The sequence below is a fragment of the Bombus bifarius genome, unplaced genomic scaffold, assembly GCF_011952205.1.
Source record: "Bombus bifarius isolate JDL3187 unplaced genomic scaffold, Bbif_JDL3187 scf7180000009720_frag, whole genome shotgun sequence".
NCBI classification, from domain to species: Eukaryota; Metazoa; Arthropoda; class Insecta; order Hymenoptera; family Apidae; genus Bombus; species Bombus bifarius.
The window spans coordinates 1-15719 of record NW_022885292.1 but is presented as its reverse complement, the minus strand read 5'-3'; the positions used below and the strand labels follow the sequence as shown (position 1 = coordinate 15719).

Below are 15719 nucleotides of genomic sequence, written 5' to 3'. Positions count from 1 at the left end.
TTGTGTTTGATTGTCTGGTTTGACTATAAACAATTTCTTCAAATTTTGGCGAAGTAGCAGGCTTTGCAGCAACATTATAACGACTGCTCCGTTTACTACTAACATAGATGGAGATGGATTCTTGTCATCTTTATTCTCTAAAGACTTCTCTTGTGTATTAGCATCTAAATTTCTCGACATAAGATCTGCTGAAGTTTTTGATTCTGTAGTGTCACACGCATTTTTCGCTGTCATCATTTGGTCTTCTTCTATAAGCAAATGTTCATTATTGTAAGCATTATCTCTTGCTTTTTGTATGGATTCTAATGATATATTTTGTTCAACGTTGTCTATTGATTTTGTATCATTTTCAGCAGTTGATTTACTAACTGCTTCTAATTCCTTCGTTTCCATTTGGTTTTCTTTATTTGTATCGCCGTCCAAAATATTTCTCATTGAAATATTATCCTTCTTGTTATGATCTTTTTCTGCTTCTCCTAAACTTTTACTTTTTTTGTCAAACCATTCTTGTAAATTTTGAGTATCTTGTGACGAAGATGGTGACAAATCATTATACAATACTGCAATATCTTCTTTCCTTCGTTTCACAGACTCTTTCTGGTATTCTGTCGAGCTATTGACATCAAACATTAAGTCTGTTTTAATGAAAATATAATCCTGTGAAGCGGTGTCAATTGATACTTTCTTTTCATAAGAATTTTCTACATTAGACTGCAATTCTTTTGAAAATTCTTTCAAAACCATTTCTTCATTTCCTACAGTAACGTCTGTTTTCTCCAAGCTTTTGTTCAAATTATTAGAAACTAAACTACCCTGATAACTCCGACTAGTAGCTTCTTTAATAGTCTCCTTTAACAGTTTTCTTAACTTGATTTCGTTCTGCTTCTGCATAGCGTCTAGTATGGCCCGAATACTTGGATCCACACCAGTAGCCATAGGGCTAACAGAAGATGTGTCTTCTGATTTTTTGCTCATAGTGGTTATTGTACTGTTGTTGGAGTCTGTACTAGCGAAGCTATTGCGACGAGTACGATAATATTTAAAAGAATCCAGTTCTTTACCTGAATATTCTTCTTTTCGTGACCAGTTTCAGTTTTGGTGATGACCGTAGTCCGCTTTCCGTAGAAGTCGTTTTCACGTAAAGTGAGCTGATCTGCAGTCGATCGCATCCGAAATGCGTAATTTCGTTTTCTTGAAGTTGATGGATCCTGGCACGGATCGCCAAAATGTCACGTAAAATGGATACTTGGGTTGCGAGAGAAAAGAAAGCTGAGTCGTAGCCCAACTATTAATTCTCTTTTATCGAACTTTATTATGACTTTGGCACTTACAGTAGAATAACGTTGAACAGAGAAAGGGGTGTTGTACAAGAACAGCAACTAGAACGAGAACTCCCCGGGCTGGGTGAAGTCTCGGCTTATATATACCGTGGCTTGGGGATGTTGGGGGGTTTGGTGTGGATTCCAAGGAGTCCGAAAGTCGGGGTTGGGGCCTTATCTCTGATGGGGACTAAGATGCGTCGCGGCGTTGGCGTCCGACAGTCGGGAGTCGATGTCTTTTCTCTGAGAGGTAATTGGTGTCACACGGTCAACGGGACGAACTCTCCATCTAACAAAGGCATTAAGTAATCCTATAGCTCTCCTTAAAAGAAAGATTTGTAGCGGCACATGGCAGTAAACATTCTAACGGTTTCTGTCCCGTAGCTCGCCACACGCAGATCCTATTCTCCGGGCAGGATGTTTACCAGATGTCGACGCGTCTCCACAGTACGTGATCGGCTAGCCCGAGGACCGTCATAAACACTAATATCTAGTTACCTAAAATCCTTCAACAGATACACAGTCTTTGTCCCAGTTACGGGAAGACAGGAGAGACCTATTTTTCCACGAACGACGTCTCCCACTAGCAACCCTCCCTCAAGGGCGGCTAGCATCCTTTTCTAACTACCGATATGGAGATTGGCCAATTAGCAGCAACGTCAATTTCCCTTACTTTCCGAACGTAGGATGTCCCCGACGAATCCGATGATCTCGTGTCCTTAGACGCACCCCGTCATATTTTTCCTCTGGGGTATCACCGGGTCGGAAAGTCTCTCTCTCTTGCAGTCTCATCGACAAAAAAGGATTAACTCCTAAAGGTCAGCGAATATTAACACAGAATCCGACTTAGATTTTTTGCGAGTGCGTAGGACTACCGTCCCGTTGCCCGCGGATTCGTTATTGAACCTAGGATCATTGTCATTAGTCTCTCGAGTATCTAATTACCACGGTTATTTGTCCGGTTCTATGGTAATCGTATTTGCACTAGTCAATGTCTTCTCTATTGCATAACGACAACGTGTAACCCAAACGAAGATTCGTTTCACGCCCCTAACCCTAATTCTAATGTAAACCCGAGGTATATATATATAAATAAATAAATAATTATAAATTAATATTACCTATTATTAATAATAGTTTAATTATATATCTCAAGATAATAAAATATTTATAATTTATATTAATTTTTATATATAAATATTTAATTATATATAATACATTTTTTTCGATTTAAAGTTAAAATATTTATATTTATATTTTAATTTTTTTATAAAATTAAATATATGTATAAAGATTTTAAAATTAATATATTTAAAATTAATAATTATATATTAATATATACTTATATACAAGATAATTCAATTTTTATCAATTTTATTAAAAAATTTCAATTTTTTATTAAAAAATTTTATTTTATTACGTTAAATATTTATAAATTATTTTAATTTAATTATCTAATTAAATTATTATTAATTAATTATAATAGCAATATTTATAATAGTATTGTTAATTTTTTATTTTTATATTTTAAAATATATATATAATGTACGTATCCATTATGTATTTCCAATGTACGTACAGCAGATACTCACAGGAAAAACCAACGAGACTAATAATAAAATCAATGAATTAGAAAAAAAGAGCTATAGACAAATATCTTATAATATACCGTGGCATAATCTGCAATTTATTATAAAATAATTGATCCGAGCAGTATCAATTATAAAAGAAGATGGCTGAATATGATAGACACTGTCGAATACTAATCAAATATAATCATTTAGTTAATCTTTAAGATTTAAGTTAAGATACATCTTTGAGGAATCAATAAGTCTTTCGCTAATAGCCTAATAGATCTCTTGATAGATTAAACGAAGAAATACCTAACCGCGATTACAGCCAATTGGTACATATTATTCGATACATAATTAATATTTGTATCACGTACAGCGATGCAAGTGGTATTGAAGAAAATAGCCATTTTATGTTACAACTATAACGAGTAAATTTACTCGTTTAACTTGAGAGGAATTAAAAAGGTACCTGACTTTTAAATAAGCATTAAATAAGAAATTTAAATATCGCAGACGGTGATGTAGGTGTTATTCAAGAAAGGAGAACATTTTATTTTGTAATTAGAACGAGTAAATGAACGAATATCGATAATATAATATAATGATTAATATGAATTTTATCTGGCTGATTATTTAAATACCATAACATATTTCACAGTAACGTCATCGACTGCCGTTAGGCTCCTTTCCCTTTTTGTTCAAACTAATTGATAGTCGAAAACTAGTATCAAGGAGGTGTGAATTTAGTCTTAGTTTGTAGAAACTATTAAAATGATAAAAATGGATACCGTATTAAATCGTCGAAGGCGCCAATTTACGATAAAAATTAAGAAATTGTTCAATTTGATTTTGTTATAATGGAAAACCCGTCCTTTGCTATGTCAAGAGATCGTTAACGTTTGATTGACATCTCGACACCTTGTCAAGATATATAAGGAACGCGGAAGTCGCGCGCGAGCTCTTTCGTGCCTGAAATTCCGGATAGTGAATATCCAAGAAGAATTTAAATATAAGGTAAATAAAAAAAATATCAAATAACAACATTGTAACTAGTAATTTATAACGTCTAAGCCATTAATTTACAATACTTGAGAAATTAATTTATAATATTTAAGCTATTAATTTATAACATTTAAGCCATTAATATATAACATATAAGCAATTAATTTATAACGTCTAAACTATTAATTTATAACATTTGTTGAGATATGTATAATTTTCTGTGTTGGACTGGGTTAAATGTGTAGTAGAGATACTTGTATGTGAATATCAGCGTGTGGATGTATGTGTGTGCGCGGCGTCTCGAAAACAGATGAATGTAAACTGTTCAGTAGGTTAACAGTCGGGTATAGAAGAAAGTGCTGAGACGCGTGCAAGTGTGTATCGATGAATATATAAGAAATCGTCCATGAAATAAATATATTACTATTTTAAAATTAATCCTCAGTATAAATTTAGTGTTCTTATAACATTATTTCGACTTCAAAGATCCACAATTCTCAACAACATTTGTGCTATTAATTTATAACATTTAAGTTATTCATTTACAACATCTAAGCCATTAATTTACAACATTTGAACTGTTATTTTATACATTTAAGTTATTAATTTATAACATTTAGGCTATTAATTTACAACATCTTAGCCATTAATTTACAATATTTGAACTATTATTTTATACATTTAAGCCATTAATTTATAACATTTGAACTATTCATTTATAATATTTAAGCCATTAATTTATAACATTTAAACTATTAATTTATAACATTTAAGCCATTAATTTATAACATTTAAGCTATTAATTTTCAACATCTAAGCCAATAATGTACAACATTTAAACTGTTATTTTATACATTTAAACTATTAATTTATAACATTTAAGCTATTCATTTATACCTTCTAAGCCATTAATTTATAACATTTAAGCCATTAATCTAAAACAATTACATCATTAATTCTTAACAGTTATACCAATAATTTATAACAACATTTTCCCATTAATTCAATGTAATTATGCTCTTAATTTATAACAGTTGTACCCTTAATCGGAAGTAACTCTACATTCATTGATTTTAATCAATACCATAAATTCGTAGTGAGTGAATTAAAGATTTATTTTGCTTTATTTTATTAACGAAATCTATCAAGTCTTTGAAGTGCTATTTCATTTCCATATAGCATTATATTTTAACTCTGAATACAGTATTCAATTTCCAATTTCACTATTTCGTATAAAATCTGTGGTAACACAGAGTGTCGATGTATGTGTCACGTAAAATAACAAAATAAAAAAGGAATTTGAGGTAAAAAATAAAAAAAGAAAACTTTATTTTTTTTCTAACATCAATACACTTTACAATCTACTTCCGAACTCTAGGCGTGACTTTCTAAGACTGACTCTTATGATTTTACTTTCGATCGGATCCGATTACTTTCTTTTGTCATCCCTCAACATCCCCACCGTCCATGCATTTGCTAGGCGTCCGCGATCGTTACCACGTGCTCTTTCTTCTAGAACCTTCGGTGGAAGGACCGTTGGGATGTTGATGGTTCATTAGGCACTTCCGCGATATACATTGTCGCCGAGTGCTTTATCTCTATCGTCAGTCCGTCGGATTTGAAGTATGCCGGTCGTGACATATGTAACGATATATGGTATAACGTTATAACGTATTACTTTACATGATATAACTTTATAACGTATTACGTTATATGTTATAACGTTATAACGTTATAACGTAATACGTTATATGGTATGACGGTATAACGTATTATGTTATATGGTATGACGTTATAACTTATTACGTTATATGGGATGACGTTATAACGTATTACGTTATATGGGACGACCTGTTTCTGTCTGGAGATTGATTCCTAATACAACGTGTGTCCCATTATATCAGCATCTCCAAAGTACAATTCTATGTGATTTCTAGGGAGAACAATACAACCGATCCACACCTTCGTCAGGCAAAACGTTTATCCCGTGACCGTGGCTACGTTCGGCGACCAGTTGTCACCTCGAACCCACTTTCGCTTTCACAAATGTCAAACAATTACAAATGACAATTGCTTAATTACAGTTATGATAAAATCTAGGCTAAAGCATTAGAAGGCTTCCTCAAAATTGCAAAGGGAAGGCTCCGGTTTTCCTTTCATCTCCGACATATATAATAATCTGTTAATAGCAGCGTTCTCTTCATGTTAACTACCCTCATTATCCCAAAAGAAATAAGGGATTGAACGATTCGTGGCGTCGATTAGTCAATCGTAACGGGAATTTACGATTCCCGTTGGCGCACTTCCTCGAGATCGCGTCTCCCCACGAACGTGCGAATTTACATATTTAACAATATATATATGGCGGGTTAATGTTGAAATTTTGGGTGTTTGGGCGTTAATTTTAGTTTCTTTACATTTTTTTCCTTTAGGAATACCTGCACTTTATCATTTATGGAAGTTTTGTTAACAGAAACGAAAAATTTAGAAAAGATATGTATAATCAAGGAATCTCAGGATAGCACACTTAGACTGCAGATTTTTCTGTATGCAAAAGTAAGTCAAAGGAAGAGGATGAAGTTTTCTTGTATAAGGCTTTGTTTCTGCTTGAGCTAGCTTACAATCAAATACATTCAGTGTGACAGAGTATCGACAACTATTTCAAACTTTAGCTTTAAATACAAAAAGTTTACGCGCAAAAATAAGCTGAAGAAAAGAAAAATGTTTTTTTTCTTGTTTGACGTCTTATCCTGTCTGGCGGTATGGAATTATTCTGGAAAAGCCTGTATATGTACAGAGTATATAAAAAATACACTTATTTGACCGGACCATCCTAATTCTACAACTCTGGATGATACAGTTTTACAAACGTCTACTCATCGCGAGGACCAACTTGCCAACTTTTCAAAATAAGCTATGAGTCGCAATTGAACCGTTTTCTGGAGAAATGACGTTGAAATTTCATTGGGTCTTACATCGAGATTATTCGCAACAAGTTTATATTTCGCAGTCAGGTAGAAAGTAAGCAATGTGACATCAACGAGAAAACAACAAGTTTTCGTTAGCAGGTGGGATAGCCCGTGATAAACAGAATGGAGCAATCAGCGTGATTTCACATTATTACAGAATTATCTACTGCGTGAAAAAAGACTTTCAAACAAAGATTCTGATTTTATTAGCTTTCTTTTAGAATAAATAGAAACTAAAATTTGTAAATAACAATTAATCTCATTATTTTAAATAATATATCTAAACTTGTTGAAATTGCAAATAATTTATTTCTGTCTTTTAACATTTAAACAATTATTTAAATGAAAATTTATTTAATAGTGCCCAGTATTGCGCGCAACACATTTTTGGAACAACGAACAATTCGATAGTCGGTAATAGAGATAGATGGCAAAATAATTGGATTTATTGATAAAATGAGGATTAAATTGATTAAAAAAAGTAAATTGATTAAAATGTATAGAAATCCTACATATACAAGAATAATATCTTGCACGTCATGGTATCCAAATATACTTTCCCAGTAAAGTTCCATTTGATCCTCGTGCTAAGTAGCATACGGTGCCAGCAAACGTCAATTTTTACAAAATTTTGCATGAATCAATCGATCCAGAGGCTCCGATCCTCCGAAATCACGCTAGTGGACACTTATACGCCCTGACACTTTTTATACATGCTGTACATAAAAATATATGTATCGAAACTGTTGTTATTTCTATACTCAGAGGTAAGATCAGAGTAGTTATTATTTTATTGAATGGATAAATCTATTACACCGTTCTGAGCCAAAAAAAGCCTTTATTGCACACGCTTACAAAAACTAGGGATAAAAACAAAAAAGCATCTTAAGCCTATCGATTAAATCTATCGATTGTAACTAGCATCATCCTCTAGTTACTATTTCTTATCACTAACGCATCTGCATATGGATGGCGAGCACGAACTCACGTTGTCATTTTCAACAGAAACTTTGATACAAAGTACGCAGATTTGTGTATAAATACATTACGGTTGAAAAATTGTTGAATATTTACTACTGTATCTGTTATACTTGATCGTTAACACCTATTTTTTTCGCCTGCCTAACTTACTATCCTCAAAACGTTATCAGATTATACATTTTGTTCGGCTGATAAAATGGAATTTCTTGGAATTTAGAGCTCCCTTTACATTCACTTGTTATTGTACGAGTATTTTGCTCGTTCACCAGCCGTTCACTCATTTTATTTTGCAATCGTGACAATTTGATGCTGCTTCTCCACTCTGTATAACGTGTTACCTACAAACACCGATATGTATATAATCTGATGCATTAATTACTATACGATACACCATGAGGACGTTAATACACGCAAAACGAAATAGATAAAGAGTATCTGCTAAAATTATAGCTATAATATATAATATATAATATAATATAATATAATATAATATAATATATTTTTGTTACAGTCGACTTCTCCAAAAGTCAAAAGCTTGTCTTGTTATTGGCACGTACCGTAAACACTCGACTAATTGCGTATTTCTTAAAGCTATATTTCCCCTCTTTACAACTTTTTTACGAGATTAGTTTGAAATCAGCCCAATTGATAAACCATTTCAATTTTCAATCTCCTATATTCAAAATTTATTATAATCAATTCTATTTTAGTTTTTGCTATCAAAGGAACATAAATTGGAAGTTGAAACAAAAAACATGGGTTCTAATTAAATATTACTATCTGCTTCTATTCTTAATCGTTACGAATTATTTATACATTATTACCAATTATCAGTTGTTTATTATACATTGCTCGTTGCATTCACCCTATTACCCCTACACTTCCGTATCATCAACCATATTGCTATCTTCGAATAATTTTCCTCAAACGCAAAATCTCCCACGTACCTAACCTTTTAATTTCAAAGCTAATTAATTCAGGGACATCTTCGATCTTTAACAAGCGTGTATCCTACCAATGATTAGCAGCTACTCTTCATTAATTCATTAATTCATTGATTCAATCTGTAACGTTTCGAGTATGTACATCGCATGTCGTATCATTGTATCGGTATTGTATCTGTTGATTCGAAAGATAGCTGGTTACTCAGGTGGCTAAATTGATCTCGCCATAGACGAAACTTATTTGTGTATCCATCTATGTATATATAAAAGATATACACAAGCAAACAGATAAGGCAATCGAGAATCAATGGATTCAATAGCCGGTAAATATTTACAAAAAAAGGAGATACCGCCGATTTTGACATTTTTTAAATATTTTGTTAATGTTATCAGTTTGAGTAAGATTTTATTCGAGGATTGCCGTTCATTAAAAAGTTAATATCAAAAAAGTTCAATGAGTCATTTGCATTTAAGAGAGTGTACTTAGTCAGATTCTTAGTAAACACTTATCCAACAGCCGATCGTTTAGTAATTTTCGATTCGATTATTCGTGTTCGTTTTTTCGTGTTCGATAACGTTTTGCAGAAGAAGATTCGATTCAATGTTTGTAATATGTCGTGTATACAATTTTAATAATTACATTCGATAATTGCACAAAAATCGGGACTGAAACGTTACAATTATGGAGACGTAGGAACGACTCTATTCCTCAAAATTGACAACGCGAATGAAAGAGAAAGAGAGCCTCGTTAAAGACTGGCGATAAGTTGAAAGATTCTTATTTGCGATTTTTGATCAATGAAATTTTTGCTAATATGTTTCTCGCGTTTTACTGGTTAAAATGACACCAAACACGATAAAATTTGGAACATATTTGCTTACTTAATAATTGATAATTAAATATTATTCATATTATATCATGTTTGATCTTATTTTAGTCGGGGAAATCCTACAAATGCGTTAGTGGAAATTTAATTTTAAAAAGCCTAAAATAAGGCAATTTTCAGTTTTGAATGATTACTCGGATACATTGTCTCAACGATAACTGATAATATTGGATCATGTTACACTGCTCGATCGCAATGGACCGCCAAATTTCCGCGATACCTCAGGGAAATCTGTCCTTCTCAAAGTGGACACGACGGCTGTGTAACTACGTAGAGGACTTTTTCGTGCAATTATCGAATGTTTGTACTAACCGTTTAATTTTTTGTTCCAAAATTCTTATTCTTTATATTAGATGAATAATTCAAATATCTCGCTGTGAAGTACCTGTGTTATTATTGATTGGTGTTTTATAATTATATTAAACAACGAATACTGAATAACGAAGTATTTTTCGGTTAAGGATTTCTTTCGTTATTCATAATTAATAATTATTATACATAGCAATTTCGACAAAGTAACGAAGATGTAGAGTCGAATTCGAGTACGATAAGTAGTCACAGAAAATTTATCTTTTCTCCAATTGATTGCGTCTCCTAGTTTAATGGTGTTTTATAAACGGGCCGCTTATCTTGAAAATGGTAAATCCATTTTCCTTTGTTTCGGAATATTGAAACATTACGTTCGATTGGACTATTTTACTACGTTTTATGACCTTGAGTGACCTTAAATGACCGCGATATTTAAATCCGTCTTCAAAAGAGCAACAATGGGACAAATAGGTATTCAAAACTACACGGCTACACTTAAAAAAAAACGAAGCCTATTAAAGTGTTCTTTAAAACTCGTAAACGCGTCCATCTGAGAAAAACTTTTTCCATCGCGTAATAGCCTCCTCGAAACCAAACAACTTTTGTTTCAAACATTTCCCTGCGTCTCAAAAAATTGAAAGAATTATTCAGGTGGTTTGCTGTTGAAGACTCAGCCTGTATATCCCCAAAATTCCATGTAGTTCTGATTGTTAGGCAAACTGATATTGTAATCTAACACGAGTCAACCTCATCAAGGGGCGAGAGGGAGGGGGTGTCAATAGACTAAACACAGAAGTATTCGCCTCTATATGTACCTCTATTCGCTATTTTGAACATGAACAGAAAGATAACAGTACGGAGTGGGTGAGAAAAGCATTAAGAATTTTGATCCAGCATTTTTTAATCTCTTTATTGTGACATGAAAACTACGGAAAAAGTAATTTAAAAAAGCGACCAGATATCAATGACCTACGAAAAAGATAAAATTCATCCGGACAGAAAGAAGAAAGAAAACTATTTAACGTTTCATCAGAGAAAAAGAATCGAGGAAAAGGCTTGGTTATTGATCTTGTGAGACAGGAACGTCATAAATGCTAGTATAGGTAATCTTGCAGAAGTTGTTAAGAATCTTTATCGTAGTTTGGTATGAAAAATATCGAATAATTTGGATTTCGAATCACATACAAATTAAGATGCAGGGGAGAGTCTCACAGTACCTTGTGCTAGAGTTGATAAAAATGAAAATTTACAAAGTGACTTTATAGCACAAATGGAACTTGATAAAAGTAGGAAAATTAATTTTATGAAATTCAATAATACGAATTGACGAATTAACAATGTGCAAGAATAGTAATGTCGGAATTTGTAGGAAACGAAAAATTGTCGTCCAGTACCGATCAATTATTTAATTATTTGATCTTTTGCTCTAAATGGTTAATAATGTTTTAAAAAGTCCTCTAGATGTCAGTATACATATTCTTATTCAAATTTGATTTTTATGTATATCGTATGGAAAATACTTAATATTTTCTTGATCTGCGCATTCGACGTGTGCCCAGACTTCACATTCGTCGTTTTTGAAACATTGAAAGCTTCAGTGACCTGTCTTTGGGCCATTTTATTTTTGAAGAGTAGCTTCGAAGCCCCATTCATGTTCTCCTCTGACCATTTCTCTCTTTTCTGTTTTGGACTTTCAGACATTTTTCTATGGAAAAGGTAGAAGAAAAATTAAACGGACACCTTCTAATTTAGTCTCAGTTGCCAAAATATTGAACTTACAGGTAAAAGAAATTCGGTCTGTGACTAAATCATCGGTATTGGACGACAAATACGTTGAACAAATACGTTTTAGATTATAATGTATATAATATACAAAGGAAATTATAAAAGTGGGGCAAATAACTGGTAATTACACTTAATAAATTAGATATAGTATACATTAAAAAAAATTTTACTTACCTGAAAAACAACATGTCAACTCTAGAAAATAATTTTTAATTTTCGAAATATCAATGTATATGTTTGACATATCAGATCAATATGGCTCCGAAATATGTTACACGAAATTGTTCATTTTCATTTGTTTGTTCCAATAAAAGCGCTAATATCTGGTGAAAAATCCTATGTATTTAGAAATTAACAGAAATGTTAAGTGAGCTGTTATTTTGCCCGCATTGTATTTCTTACATGTAATGCCTGTTACACGTTTTATCTTTAAAATAGCAAACTCATTATTTACTCGAGATTTATTCCTAGCGCACAAATATTTTTCAATAGAGCGATGCAAAGTTTTACTGTATCTCGGATCATCACAAGTTAATCAAAATCTTGAAGATTCGATTTCACCTGCTCAAAGTGACTTTTGCAGGCAAAAGAAATTGTTCCTCGGATACTTTAATATTTTTTACTAAATTTCATCAAAAATAGAATTTTATTTGCTAATAGAAGATGACTATGTTTTGGTACTCCTACAGAACAATATCACGACATTCGCTAAAATTACAAATATTGTACAGTATATTCACTGCAAGGCTAATTGAAATAGCTTGTAATCCAACATATAAGAATGCTACTTGCAAAGTATCTTTGCTAGTAACAGTTTAAAGTAGAGAGATATTCCTAAAAAATCATATATTTTATACATATATGTACGTAGTATATACAGTGAATATAACTATCTTTCTGAATTTATAAAATAACAGTATATAATAATAAATAATAATAATAATATAATATAATAATAATAAAAAATAATATAATAATAAATAAAAATAACATAATAATAATAAATTTATAGAATAACAATATTCCAATATTTATATTTTTCCTTGTTGCAATTTTGTAAACCGTCAAAGCGTTTACAACAGAAATTCCCAGAAGGAATTGAATGCCAAGTTTTCTGTACCATTTGATTCCTTTTCTAATTATGGTGGCATAAGAAACCATTTGATCGGAATAATCTATACCACACTTTCCTTCGTTATATTCGACAACAGCTAGCGGTTTTAATGTAGCGAACAAGCGAAACGAAAGATCATTCTTGAGACCACCACTTGAGCGATTCGCATTACTAAAATATCGATAGGAGCACCTAGCAGAGAACGCTTGGTACTGCTGTACGCGTGGCCTGACGCAGATTTTTTTGAAAACACGCGTGGCAGTTAATGTGTTAATAAATTATTAAACTACATGTCGTGAAGAAGTATCCCCTTTATGAACATTTATTAATAGCTCTAGAGTTGATAATATTAGCTTGAGGAAGTTCTGTATGTACGTGTAATTGATAGTACTCGCGTACACCTGTGCGTGTAAAACGTTTCAAGTTAATAAAGAGAACATGATACACGTGGAATAGGTATGAATAAAAATTACAAGAAGCCGGAGAATATTCTAAAACATATGCCATGATAAAATATAAATTGTAAAGAGTTATAGATCATGTTATTATATATTAAAATTATGCTTAACAAGCAGATATTAGCGTAAATATGACGCTGCGTTAATTAAATCCAACAATATTGAGAAAAGAACAAATTGAACAATACCTAGAAATAATTTAGAAAAACACTGTTAGATCAATTTCAAATTGGGTTTTCTTTACTCGATGTCAAACTTAACTCTTACTCGTCTTTTGCATAAACTCTTTTCGTGATATGAAACTTTAGAGTTGACATGCTGCTGGTATTAATTGCACACGCAGAATAAGATTTTCCAAATTGAATCGAAACGATTTAGACAGAAAAATGTAATACTTTCAATACTCATAACAATTATTTATGCATTCCGCATATAAACCTACCGAATATTTATTACTTACTTTTAGCTCAAAAATATTTGATATACTACTACCAAGCAAATATTAGATTGAAGAGGAAATCATACATGAAAGATGTCACTTTTTTTAATAAAAAGTTCGTTCTCATCAAAGTTTCTGGCAATTTATTACATACCTGTGTACAAAGTGGATTACTTTGTAACACAACTGGAAAGTAACTTTCTTTAGTAATGATTTACGTAATAAATTACGCAAAAAGTAAAAAGAAGATTATATTTTAAATCATATTCTAAGAATAACTGTATTTTAAACGTGATTTCAAAAGAATTTTGAATTTAAAAATTCGTCAAAAGTACATACGTACTTACTACTTCGACACGATCTAGGCTAATTATGTGTACTAATGTTTATACATCTTGATAGTAGCTGTATTCAAAGAGCGCGTCGAATCTTTTTATAGTATTTGCCTTTTGATGTATTAAAAGTATTGTAGTAACTGATGGTTTCTTAGAGTAAGGACGAGTGATGATGGTAGAGTTCAAAGTTTAGTGTATTTTAATAAGTGATATTCAATAACAAAAGGACCGACTACAATATCGTCGCACGCCGACTCACACTCCGTATCCGCTCAACTCGCACTCTGCTTCTCGACTGACTCTCTGGCCGTTGTAGCACTCTATTGTCTTTTGCTAGGCCCACCGCACACGTGTTCTGCAGACGCTCGTAGCCAGGGTCACGTAGGTCTTTTCGGCAAGGCTATTTACTTGAAGGACCCGGTAATGCATTGATGGAGCCGACAGCGCCTCTGCTCTCGCGACATTGTCTGTAGTTAGCTCGACGTTTCTTGGGCCCTTCTCCCCGATACTACAGTATCATTAGAGATATTCTTCTTGTTATCGCAAATATGTATTGTTCTGCTCATTGCATCGACAAGTGAACGGATTTTAAGCTTCCTATTCTTTTACATTTTCAATATTTCCAGAGTTATTTGTTTTCAGTAGAAAAAATATTAATTCCTGCCACTTTTGAGAGGAATTGTTTAGAAATGTATCCTGTTTATCTCGAATCGCTCAAATATATCGGGGAAAAAATGAATGACACAAAAATCGAATGACATCGAAAGGGATATACTATTATATTCGTGTGTATTTACTTTGCGTGTATTGTCTTAACATGAAATCTCTTGCGTGTTAAAATATTTCAGTGGATATCTCCATTTTTTGTTACATAATCACGCAGCTGACGTTCAGACATCTCTAAAATACTAGAAACTTGCGTCTTTCGCACCATCCGCTATCGTAATAGAAACTTTCAAATTCGACAGAGCAATACAAAGCACGCGAAAAGTGACTGACCAAAAAAGAACTGAATGTTTTGACGACATTACGAAACTGCAGCCTTGTATTTCAGCAATATCATACCAGCAATAACAAATTTTGAGAAATATCTTTATGTTCTATTCCTGTGGCGTACTTTGGATAACGCTAATCCCGGCGACACACTAAATTTTGAAATCCATACGACTGATTCTACAGAAGCGGGGATTCTACAGCAGCGATTTCGCTTGCACAGTTGTTCATTTAATTTATGAATTGTAAGAAACCTCAAGTATGTCAGAGGACATAGTGATATTGCTACAAAAGCGACTAGACAAATAGAGAGCTACATGTGATTTTATCGTATTTTTTTAACCCTTTCGCTTCGGCAATCCAGTCCGCCGAAGTACTGTCACTGAACGGAAACGCGCGCCAGAAATACGCACAGTGTGCGTGGCTACTGTATATACGTTTTCCTAAGTCTTAAATAATAATAATTATTGTAAGAACCGTATACGAAATATCGTTTCACTGTCAATGGATTTAGTAGATTTTTTAGCACGAAACAATATACGATTTTGATGTTGTTTCAAGAACGAGTAACTTAAAGAAGTGATTAATCCAGTATGTCAATAAAATCAAG

General features: G+C 32.6%; 1 pseudogene; it reads right to left on the bottom strand.

Annotated features, from left to right (window-relative positions):
• Positions 1-248: 248 nt before the first annotated feature.
• Positions 249-1122, bottom strand: LOC117215552 (annotated as a pseudogene).
• Positions 1123-15719: the final 14597 nt, after the last annotated feature.